Source organism: Xiphias gladius, chromosome 19 (genome assembly GCF_016859285.1).
Source record: "Xiphias gladius isolate SHS-SW01 ecotype Sanya breed wild chromosome 19, ASM1685928v1, whole genome shotgun sequence".
In the NCBI taxonomy this organism is placed as follows: domain Eukaryota; kingdom Metazoa; phylum Chordata; class Actinopteri; order Istiophoriformes; family Xiphiidae; genus Xiphias; species Xiphias gladius.
The window spans coordinates 11816117-11829000 of NC_053418.1; positions in this window are offsets into that span (position 1 = coordinate 11816117).

A 12884-nucleotide genomic window follows, 5' to 3' on the forward strand; every position below is an offset into this window, starting at 1 on the left:
TAAGGTCTGCTGTGAGGATGAATGTTTGTATCTGATTAACAATCTACAATTTCAGTTCTGATTTCAAACAAGGTATTAGATATTCAGTTTTAACCAAATACTCGCTCAATGGCACAATGTGCTTCTGAATTCTCCATTTTGCAAATTAGCAAATGCAACGCAAACAAATGATTTACTAAAGTTGCTGATTACACCAACAAATACAATCAATCACAAAGCATTAGCTGATAATAATAACCACTTTAGCGCCACGTCTTTGCATCACACACTTGCTGACATCCTATGATCAAAACATTCACAAAATGATTGCAATACCATAGGCTTTTTTTCATGTTCATGGTAATTAAATTAAAACAACATCTCTCCCACTTCTTCATCTGAAGCACTGAGTAATTGTGGTGTTGTTTAGATGCCTTTAACAAATTACACAAGAGGATTTTCAAAACATGATATCACACCAAAATAAACAATAAACAACCAAAATGCAATTAGGTTTGAAGTTGTAGGCTCTACTGCAAGTCCAAAAATGTCCTCCACTTTCAACAGTTCCCCTTTGACCTGTGTTACTGATTTTATCCAGATGGTAAATCTGATTCAGAGAATCCATAACAAAATGTCTATTCAAAGATAGGCTGCATTTTATATAAGCTCATATAGGTGATAGAAAAAAGGACAAATTACGTCTAGACCCTCTCATCAGGGTTACTGATTATTTTCTGATGATTGTACATTACTTGCGATATCTGTTTGATTTCCGTTTGTTTTTTAATTGAATGCCACCGTAGCTGTGCAACAAATTGTGCTTTGGGTGTAATAAAGAGTAACTCTACTCTTCTCCACTCAGTCATGTGCTTCTAAAATTACATTAAAGAAATAAAATTACAATTTCTGAGATTTAACTGGATGCTAAACATAAATTTTAGTCTTACTGTTAATTATGTTTCTTGTTCTTGATTGCCATCATGCGGTATGTCTTGAGGCAATGAGAAAACTATACACAAACACATGCAGGTGAACATTCTGCATTTGTATATGTAAAGGCTCACAAACAGTGTTATCACACAGAAAATCACAGGAAATATGTTCACAAACACTTTACACATACACCTGCAGGTAAACACTACATTTTTATATGTAAAGGCTCACAAAGAGTGCAATGACTTCACATCCAGAAGGCAATAAACCAAACTAATCCCAATGAGAGGCTGTCTGCATATAGAATAACAGACAAAAGAGCTTAGGTGACCTTTCTGATGGTGCTACCCCATTGGGTCTTAACGCACAAAATGAAATACTGATTAAAGCCTTCCTATGCTTTCTCACACGGCAACCTCACGACTCTGAGTCACCCAGGAGTGACTTGGCCCTGAGTTTCAGAGGTGTGAGCCAGGGCAAGTCTTCAGTTTGGTGAGACACAGAGTGCAGTAGTGTTTTGCTCCTCCATCTCTCCATCCATTATTCATCCCACCATCCCTGCATCCATCGTTAGTGGCTGTAGGCCATTTTTTCCCCAGCGGGACACTTCCATGCATAATGCAGTAGGGGCCCTATCATAGTCCTGTAATTGACATCCCGAGCCAAGCTCAGCTCATAGCTGGGACACCAGTAAAACGGCCCCACGAGATAGAGGGAGTAGGAAAAAGATGATGAGAACTGAGTTTGTACTGTATGTGTAAATGAGAGAATGAGAGCAAGAAACAAAGTAAAGAGGGATATAAAAGTCAACAACATAGAGAGGAAGACTGGGAAAAAATATGAGAACAGAGAAAAAAGGAATTTAGGAAGTGAATGAAAACATTATGGAGAGAGAGAAACCCAGAAGAGAAGAGAAAGAGAGAGTGAGCATTCTCTCTTCTGTCACTGTATAATGAGTTTTGCTCTTTACCCAAGTGCCTTGTCAACTCCCTGGTGTGTGTCAACTGTTGAACTGCTAAACCTTTGCGACACAAGGCACTGTTACTGCATCGCTGGTGAATTTTCACACATTTTGCACATAACTGCATACGCATACAGACACATGTAAACAAACACCCTTAAGACACAATGACAGACAGGTAAGGAGATGGCCAAAAGCCAAATAAAAGCCAACAAGCACAGAAAGTACAATTTTGTCTCTCATTTTCTATCCTTTCTATTCAAGCAAAGGTTGGAGGGCTGGCCTTTCCTAATGTCAGCTTACGGGAAACAGCTTTGTCTCCTTTCTCTCCCTCTCGGACAGAGTCTGTGGGCTATTTTAGACACAGGGGCCTATTTGACCAAACTCCTACCACCCTTCGTTCTTTTTTAACAAGTCTGACTTCAAATGTCTGGCATTCCAGGCTGGCTGCAGATCAGCTCTCTGCTCCCAGACGGGGCCCCACAGGGCCAGGCCAAATGCCACTCCATGTAGGGCCTGATCACATGAATGGGGGCCAGGCTGGGGCCCCCAGAGAGCCACCCCACCCACGTACACTGCATCACATCAGAGCCTGAAAATAAATATCAGAAAAGATATCAGAGGTCATCACGAACAAGGAAGCAACTCTGCTGCTTGGGTCCGGAGAAACTAAGGCTTTGTAGTGCCAGCACATGAGAAATAGTTTCAAGGTTAGATTGTGGTTTCTAGTTGCTGTCAAGTGTTTAGACTTAAAAACCTATCCATGCATATATAGATACCTGGCTCTAAGTGTGTCAAGTTTGTATCACACTGATGGGATCCATGTGGGTCATAACCTGATGAGGTCAAGAATGCTTGTCTGCATACATAGAGATATACATGAAGAGCCAGTAACTTAATAAGGTGGTGGCAGAACACCCACATAAACCAGCAGAAAGTCACAGGCACAGACATGCAAATCCACACACACACACACACACACACACACACACACACACCCACATACTTTCAGCAAATCCACTTTGAATCCGTATCAGCTGGGAAGTGATAGCAGATGTCTGATCCATCCTCTCCTAACAGTAAGAGAATCCACAGTGCAGTTTGTTCCTTGTTTAGTACAGAGTCCAAAAACTGATGTCATGCCAGAAGAATGTTCTTAAGTCTGTGTGTGTGTGTGTGTGTGTGTGTGTGTGTGTGTGTGTGTGTGTGTGTGTGTGTGTGCGCGCGCAGGATGCTGGAGAACAGATTTAAAACAATTTTGACACTTTCAGTATTTGTCTATAATATTAAGATCCCTTTCTGTGGTTGAATGCTGGTATGCTTCAAATATATTGGACCAAACAACAAGAAACCTCTGTGAATGACACCAGAGGAAAAAATGACACTTCCAAGAGGACACCTGAACAAGCAATGGATGGCAAGAAGGAAAGAAGAAATCTAAATGTATACATGTACCTACCCGAAGACATTAAATATCACAATTAAAGTCCTATAACAAAATTTCACATTGCTATACTGCCTTAACACAATACAGTCTAATGGAATCATTACCAAGGGCGTACACAATGTTTTAATGAGCGCTAATGCAGTGCAGTATGAGTTCATCTGGCTACAACAAGCCCCTGTCAATCAGCCTAGGGGAGGTGTCAACATGACATTCATGTGACATAACCCACAATCCTGTATTATTGTAGCTATTTACATGCAAATCCCATCAGTCATCTCACAGCACTTAGAACCGTCTTTTGACTTCCACTACTGCCTCAATGAAAAAGACAGGACAAATCTATTTCACAGGATTACAATTTGATACATTTTCTTGCCTGTAGGATAATAAATAGACACATTTTTTTTCTCTCTTACGTAACGTGAGAGAATGAGAGGTGGAGAGCGAGACCTCTCAGTACTGGAAGGCTATATAAGAAGTGTCTGACACAATGGAAAGATGGATGAAGACATGATTGAAGTGAAATTAGCCAGTGAGCAGAGCTGTCTCCTCTACAGAGGTTTCCGGCTGCCACCTGGCTGAGCTGCCTGCCTGTCAGACAAAACCCTACAGATAGAATGTGGGTTAAAGGTGATTGATGTAAATTCCTTTGCAACAACCGAGTTACACAATAGCACAACAGATTAAAACTAGAAAAAATGTATGAAGTGATTATGACTTTACAAGAACAATCAGTACAACAGGAGGACTGCAGCCAAACAATGTGTCTCTAAGTGGAAGACTCTATATTTTCCTAATTGTCATTGATATCCTTGTAAAGACCAACTCCAAAAATGTTAGTCCATCTCCTTGTACTTTCCCAGTCTGTCTGTGACTCTGTGCCCCTAAGCCCCCTTAATCACTACTGAAGAAGTAAACCTGTAAAAATGGGTCACAATATATACTTTTCATTTTTATGATGACAAAATAATTTTCTAAACAGCAGGGGCACTGTCTTTCTTATCAAAATGAAGCTCAAACAGGAGTATTTACAGTTGCTAGGGAGTATTTACAGTTGCAGATGTGTGACACTAGTGAGCATTTATGGTAGCAGGATAGTGTATGTGGGATTGATTCAAAATAAACAATAGTGCCCATGTTCATCATAGTGAAGAAAAATGTCACCCAGTTGTGAGGTTCACTGAAGTGTTTTAATAGTTTCTGGATAACATTGGAGCTCTATGGCACAAAGAGGCTTTGGCTACACAGAGAACACTTAGTTGGATCAGTTCATTATTGGTTTTGGTCTTTTCATGGGCTTTGTTGACAATATTGAAAATATAGAATATTTCCCACCTTATCCTTTAGGAAGGCTTAGATAATGGAGGATGCTTACAGAAGACAGAATGCAGTTAAGGGATCACCAAAGTTATTAAAATTCATGCTGAGGGGAGCTGAAAGTTTTTACCAAATTTCATGACAATCCATCCAATAGCTGTTGAGATATTTCACTCAAAGACACAAATGTTAACCTCCTGGTTGCACAAGAGAAAATTGAGATCACAAATGCCATTAGGATTCATTATCTGGGAACCATAAATATTTATACAAGATTTTAAAACCAATCCATCTCACAGATGATGAAATATTTCACAGGATAAATAGGATAAACGTTGGCCTGCTGGTGCGCTATAGAGGAAGTCACGGGATCAGCAAAATCATTATGATTCATCCTCTCAATGCCCATTAATGTTCGTACAAAATTTCATGGTATTCATGGTAAGCCATCCAATAATAGTTATATACAGTATAATATATTTCAGTCTGGACCAAATTGGTGGATTGACCAATCGACAGACAGACTGACAGACCAAGACTGCCATCCACAGTGCCACGTCACTAGCATGGCTAAAAACAGCCTATCATGAAAGTAACTGGTGAACAGCTTGGAGCGCAGCTCTCCCCCCAAGGCTAAAAGCAAACCCAGACATCGGAAGCATTACCACCAAGCATTTCAAAGCACTTTGTTTCAAATGTCTCAATTTGGCTGGTTCAGCGCTGAGGTCCCACGGACATTAAGCTGTCTGGCTTTGGAAAGAGAAATGAAATTACCCTCTTGCCTCTAGGCTGCCCTACCACACACACCCCAGGATGCACACCAAGAGCAGCAACAGCGTCCCCTACACCATACAATGGACCCATCCATCTCTCCATAGAATGGGTCCTATGGACTCATTAGTTAGTTGAATGGTTGTGCAGTGACAGGCCTATCTTGCCATAGCTTCTAATTCAGAGTTATGGCACAGTATGTCTGTGTTACTGTTAAATGTAGTACTATCTGCCAACTGTTGCCAGCAGGTTCCCATCTGAAAGACAGGAAATATGACAGTGGTTATAAATTTGTGAAATTCTGCAAATACATCCTAGCAATCTGTCATTAACATAAAATTCAAAAACTATCATGCGTTAATTGTTTTCTGATTATTCCTGTGGAGAAATATTTGCATGTTTACAACAAAATGTATAACCCTCTCCTGTTGAGCAGTGGAAGAGTTAAAAGGTGACTCCTTCAGTTGTGAGAAGGTACTGTAGGAGAGCAGGTAAATTATACTGCAGATAGAGAAGGGAAGTTGAGAGGCCCAAGATAACTAGAAAGGAATGTTCCTGCAATAACAAAACACTTGCTAAACTGGACCACAGAGAGAGAGCACAGAAAGGTGTGACCGAGAAAAAGAGACAAGGAAGCAAGAAGAGACAGATAGTAGTAGCCAGTGCTTGTCGGGTTAGGAATTGTCCCGTGTCTGTTCAGCAGGAAGCAAGCAGAGGAACAGGGGAAACTGTACAGAAAAAGGAATAAAGCTCACATAAAAATCTTAACTACTTGCAATCACTTTAAAAGTGTCCACAGGACACTCCCTCTCCTTCTGTCCAGGTGCAGGCATGCAGAGCTGTCTTTTCAACGCGTCAGGCTCTTTGTGTGGCTACAGAGGAGAGGGAGATCCACTCAAGGTGGGAAGAAAGAAACACCTCACCCTTGACTATTTGATTAACAGCTGTCTCCTGTGCCAAAAATCCCCCCGCCTCCCACCCCAACCCCCACACACACCCACACACACCCCACCCTCCTCAGCCTCAACCCCCAAACTGACTGAGCAGAGTATCTGTCACACACTTCTAGGGTTACTTCTCAGATCAAACTGTAGAGGAGAGCAGAGAAGCAAGAAATCCACTGAGACATCAGAAGGAAGAGGGGAGGACAAGCAGTGGGAGGACTGGGAAAGAAATGGAGTAAGGAGGAACAGAAAAAAGGGGGCGGCAAAGGTCAAAAAGGAGGCAGGAGGTGCAATTCAGTAAGGGTGCAAAGTGATGGGGAATCATGGCCAATGAGGCGAAAGAGTGAGATTGATGCTGGAAACTGGGACAGGTTAAGATTAACATCTAATCTTTTTAATTTGCATTTTGTGGTCCACTGTTATAATTCATTTACTTACCATTTAACATGGTAACAAGCAGCAATGCCTTTCCTAAAAGTTAATGATCTTTCCTTAATGATCAGCTTTATCTTTTAAATGTTGTTGGTTTTGAATGATTAATCCCATTATTGCTGAGCACTTTGTAAAGCATGCAAGTCTTTTGATTTATTTACATAATTTCAAGGAACCATCAGTTTCCAGTCATTTTGGTATGCCATGAAAATCAACTTGTACAAATTTAGAACTTTTAATTCATTATTGTAAACATCTAATCGCAAATTTATGTTATTAGTGCATTAGAGCTGAGAGTCGGCTGCCATGAAATTCATATGGTTTGTTGTCGGAAAAACAGGCCGATAAGACTAACAATTTGAAAACATCTACACTGTGAAGACTATAATGCGAATTTGGTTGTTCCTTGCATTAAAAAGGCTGCCATTTGGAAGCAGGTTTGAAATAAATATATATTAACTTTTGCAGCTGTATTAACATGTGGGAATAATGTAATTTAACAACAATTTCTACCGTGCATAAATGAATGAGATCCAGTGCCTCTGTAGAAGGTAAGAAATCAATCTAAAAACTTGTGGTATGTTTTGGGAAATGGTCCGCAGTAATGTGGAGAATGTGATTTCTAGTTAATGGGTTAAAACATGTAAAACCACTGGTCTGGTCCTATAAAAGATGAAAAAGAGCTAAGGTGGTACTCTAAAGAGCTCCAGGGCAGTGGGAGATTATCCTGCAGGGAACTAACTCCCCCCTGCACTGCAGCTCACTACTTCCTCTCAACAGGGACCAATGGCCAGCGCAACTTCCTGCTAGCCCATAAACAAACAATGCAGTCAACTGAAGTCAGGCTGAAAATCCTCCAGTGTCACTTAGAGAGGTCAAGAGGTATACACTAGTCATAATTACCTCGTGCCTGTGACAGTTATATTACTGCCTAGTTTGGCTGTACTGAAAGTGGAACTAGCAGTTTAACTACTTGATCCTTTTTCTTCCCATTTCTTCGGGCAGCTACCCTGTATGAGGCGAGAGCTGTGTAAGAGGACTAAAACAAAATGAGAAATGTAACATTAGGGAAATTTATGTGTATAGTAGGAGAAGTATAAAAACTATTTTGGCAATAAACATGTTTTCAAGACGGCAATTTCCGCAATGTGTTTTTGTTATTCAGCTTGAAAAAAAACAGCGATTAATCAAGGAAGCTGGTAATAAAGTCCAACGAGGCGTTCTGAGAGATAGATATTTTTACGTATGTATGTCTGTGGGCTTATCAGAGCCCGCCATCAAGTGGTGAGGGGCGGCCCTCCCTTCCCGTCACAAAAAAACCCCCAACAGTACCAACACAGAATTACACATTGATCTGACTCAATTACAGCTATAACTTAAAGACAACCCAAACGTCAAAAACATGTTAACTTAGAAACATTTCACCACAGAAAAAAGTACATAACAGGCAATGACAAATGATCTCTATAGCATTCTTCTAATGTCATCCTATTGCACTAAATACACATCCTTACAGCGGTATTTGAACAATACATGCATTCATGCAAACACAAGCACAGGAATTTGCCTATGTACAGTGAAGCAAAACAAAACCCACATCATCCACACTACTAAAAGGCCCTTTTCAACACTTGTGTGATTTCTCAACAAAATGTGGGGAAACAACCACTCTCTCTGGGCCGTCAGACATGTCTTCATTTGGACATGCTGCAAACACAGTGATCTCTGATTGGTCCTACAAGTTCAACCAATGCCTTGGGACTCACAGACCACAGCTTCAAAGAGCAAGAGGAAATGCCGTGCCCTTCCTGTCACTCCCATTCGGAACCAAATGACGTGGTTGAGATGCGATGAAGAGATTACACATCCAAATAAAAAAAAAAATAAAAAAATAGTATGAGCTAATGCTGAAAAAAACAAAGATACAAACGCAGACATACAAACCAACACACACACACACACATTACTAATTACTAATGTTCAGAAAACAGTAGGCGGTCTGACCAAGACAACTAGGAGCAGATTCACTATATTTAGAGCTTCAGTTTACTACATTCCTGTGTCCTTCAATCACTCAGGACAATGAGCTTTTTTATGTGGACTAGAAACAGAAGTAACTTTAAGGGATTCCCCAACTGTGCTCACTGATGCCAACTCTTTGATACTCTGTTCTCATCCCAGGCACGTCTTCATCCTTCATCCATACTCCTCTATCAATGTTTAACCATATTGTATTTTGCTTCCTCTCCCTTATCAACTCCTTGATGTCAACAGAGAGGTCAACGCAGCAGTGATTCTACATTCCACTCTCTGAGCCTGGTTTGTCATAGGAACAGACAGAAACAGCTGGACAATAAGAAAATGTACAAATATACAAAAGAGAAGATATTGTTTGGCATAAACAATATACCTGTGGCCAGCTAATATGCATCTGCTGATAACTTGGACTATTAAAGCAAGAAAGCTCTCATTTTAACATAAAATAAACTTAAATTGGTTCTGCAAAATCTTATGAACTGCCGACTGGCTTCATGCCCTAGAAGCTACATTTGTGTAAGCCTAGTACCCTCTGTGTGTGCGCGTGCGTGTGTTTGTATGTCAGAAAACCATATGGGTGCACAGTACGCATGGGACAGCCCTTGAACGCAGACCTGCCCTTACTTGACTTCTTAATCTTCGGTTTCCTGCCCTCCCTCTCCGTATCTCAGTATAAAAACTTCACGCCGCTGTGATTCCTCCCCTGCTTCGCCTCTGCCCTCCCTTCTCTGTATCACAATACAAAAGTTTCATGCCCCCTTGCTACAGCTCCCTGGCCTATGGCCCCTCCACTCCTGCTGTTTCCATTGGGGCACTGCACAAAAACTGCACTTGGCTTGGTCCCAAAGACTGGGGCCCACATACCTCCCAATCCCTAGATTAAATAGGGCCAGTCTCTGAAGTTCTTCCAGGGGCTAATGGCTTTTGTTGCTGGGAATAATCCACACATCCTCTCCCACATCCTGGGGGTTCGCTGGCCTATCGTGAACCCTGCCTTTACCCTCTTCGTCTCTTTCTCATCTTCATCTAGAACTTCCACTTCCCTTTCAGTTTCCTTTTGGTTGACCTAGCCACCTTCCTATGGCACAATCCTGTGGTTAAGTGTGTAGGCATGCAGGACCGAACTACCTGCATTGAAGGGAGGATGCAGTGAGTTGACACTGGGTTGAGAACCATGCAGAGTTTTATAGGGGGGTCGGTGCAGGTGCTGTCTGAAGCTTAATGAAGGCCCTAAATCTCTTCTCTGTCATCTGCAGCTAACTGGAGTCTAAGCAGCATGGGCAAGAGGGCTAAGTGCCTGGGAACTATCCTCATAAGGGAAAGAAAACATCCGTCAGGCAACAACCACAGCAGAACAGCCTCTGTATTAGCACTTGATGTCTGTTCAAAATAAATACAGCAGGGAGACAGATTTCCACAAGATAAGGGGAAAGATTGTTCATAGATCAAAGAGCGCACTGTATTTTAGGTGAAGTAGTTGAAATAAATATGCAAGTTGAAAACTAGATCCAGACTGCGACCATCTTGTCACCCTCTGTGCATCAAAATATCTCTGATTGAGACCACTCTTGGTTATAACGTCAGAAATTTAGGCAGAATACATATTCAGGTATGAGCTCATATCCTGTCTGGGGGACTTTTCTCCATGGAGGCCGCCGGGGGAGAGAAGAAAGACAGACAGCGAGAGAGAGAGACCGTGGCACTGGAACAGCGTTCACCTATCACCCTAATCAGTTTACTTCATCAACACAATTTTTAAAAAAAGCCAGACATTGATAGTCTTTGTTTTGCTTCAATATCCAATTTTAATTTCATTTCTATGGCTACCAGCTGGCTTTCAGTCATATCTACAGGCAAACCATTTGCCGCCTGAAAGTACTATATTGTAGAGAAAACATAAAACTTGATTTCCAGAGAAACAATTACTTTTGTAGAATGCTAGAGGCCAAACTGAAGAGTGATCAACTATAAAGAGAAGTGGAGAGTACAGAGAATGACGGCAAACATTGAGGATTGAAGATTGCGGGGTATTATGGAGGGCAGAGAGAAACAGAAAGTCAGGAGATGAAAAGAGAAAAATAAGAGACGTTGAAGGGTGGAGGAGGAGGACACTGTGAGGGTGAAGAAGGAACAAAGAAATACATAGAGGAGAATTAGCTATAGTTCGTAGTACAGTGAATCTGTCATCCCGTGGCTTTGTGCCCACCCATCAGCCCCGAGACCTCCACAAAAACTGAACAAAAACATATACATACATAAATACACACAGGTCTAGTGTGGAGCAGAGAACCTGCAAACCACCTGAAACCTCTAAAAACCTTTAACACAGTAGACTATTGACTCACTCACTGAGTCAATGAAGCTATGCCCAGAGAAGAGGTTAGCCAACTCTCTCATCAACAGGGTAAGGGTTTGGTTTCAGGGCTTTGGGTCTTTAAGGGTAGGAAAAATGAATGAAAGAAGAAGGAAAAAACCATGTTATGTTTTGGAGGTAGGGATGGAGAAACTGAAATACAGTGTAACCTTGAGTGACTTGGCTGAGATTTCCAACTCCATGGCAAAAATGTAAAAATGTTGAACAGGTTAAGAGATGTAGTGCGAATAAAATTTGGGAAAAGTGATGAGGGAAGGGAGGGAGGGAAAAGAAAGCGTAATGAAAAGTAGAGGTTTAGGTTAATGATGGAACAATTAAAGAAGACAGGGACACTGTATGGAAAAAGGGTTTAAGTGTAGTGCTAGTGAGTAGGCTGAAAATTCCTTTGTCTGCCAACTTTTATGAGTTTACATTTTGTCTGGCTTCAATCTAATGCTGCTAAAGTATTTTAAAGTTACTTTTCTTGCTGAAAAAAAAAAAAAATCAAATAGTGGCAGCATCACAATTTTTTATTAGCGCCATGAGTATCCTAGCAGGTCAGAAGATAAGTTCCAAAGGCCAGTGTTGAAAGCAGTTATGTTGGGGAAAAAGGAGGGATGACGACTGAATCGATTTTAAAGGGAGTTATGGTTGGACTCTTTAATTCATTTAAGAATTCCAATGTGGTCTCTTTCTCCAAAAAAGAAGATTGAGACAGAGTGAGGGTGTTCTGAAATGTGAAGTGTGTCATTAATCATTCAACCCAGAAACGTTTTACTTGAAAACCAAACCAGAAGCAGCCGGATAAGGTTGAAAAATAAAGTGCTGGCTTTAGCTTTGTTGTGACAAATCTTTGATGTTCTGTTTCTTTACAATTTGTAAATAATTATCCAAAAATGGGTCTGCATACACCTGCTTTAAATGACCACAGAACACTGCGATATTCAATATTGTATATTAACAGTGGATCAGATTGACTGTGTAATGTGAAAGGCGTCCCTTATAATAACAAACCCATAGAAAATTACCACCTCTGTTCCCTATACGGAGCATTATAGCATCTTTCAGCTCATTGTTTTGGTGTAACAGCCCACAACTTCAGTGTTTTGTTTCACTTTCACAGCTCTCATCAGCGTCAATTCCAGACGCATAAGGCAGCTGTTTTCAGCAAGCAAAGCTCTAAGAACCCACTTTGAACAAACTGCCAAGGACCAATCAGCAAATACCCTAATTTAGCTACTAAGTGGTGAAGATACATATATGAACCAGATATTTCCCTAAGGAGGCGGTGGAGACCAAAACAGACCTAAAAGGAGAGTAAAATTAGGACTGTGGGACTATTAAAGCCTAATATTAGCTTCAGATAAACTTTGCAGTGTATTTTTACAAAGAGAGAGGACTGTCAATTTTTTCCCCATCACTTACACTGAAATTGATTTGGGAATGGATCTCTTAAGAGCTAGTATTAACAGAAGGAATCATTACACTAAGCAAAACCTTTCTCAATGTTTATATGGGCACCTGACTGTTGTTTTAAGACAGACTTGAAAAATCGTGAACCTATCCTTTAAAGGCTAAAAATATGTCAGTGTTGTCTTCACAGCTTGTTTCTGCCCTTGCAAGTGGTAAAAAAAAGATCAGTTTTTCAAAGTCTAAAAATCAATTGCAGAATTGTGATTATTTACTGTGTTATTCTTTGCCCACCTA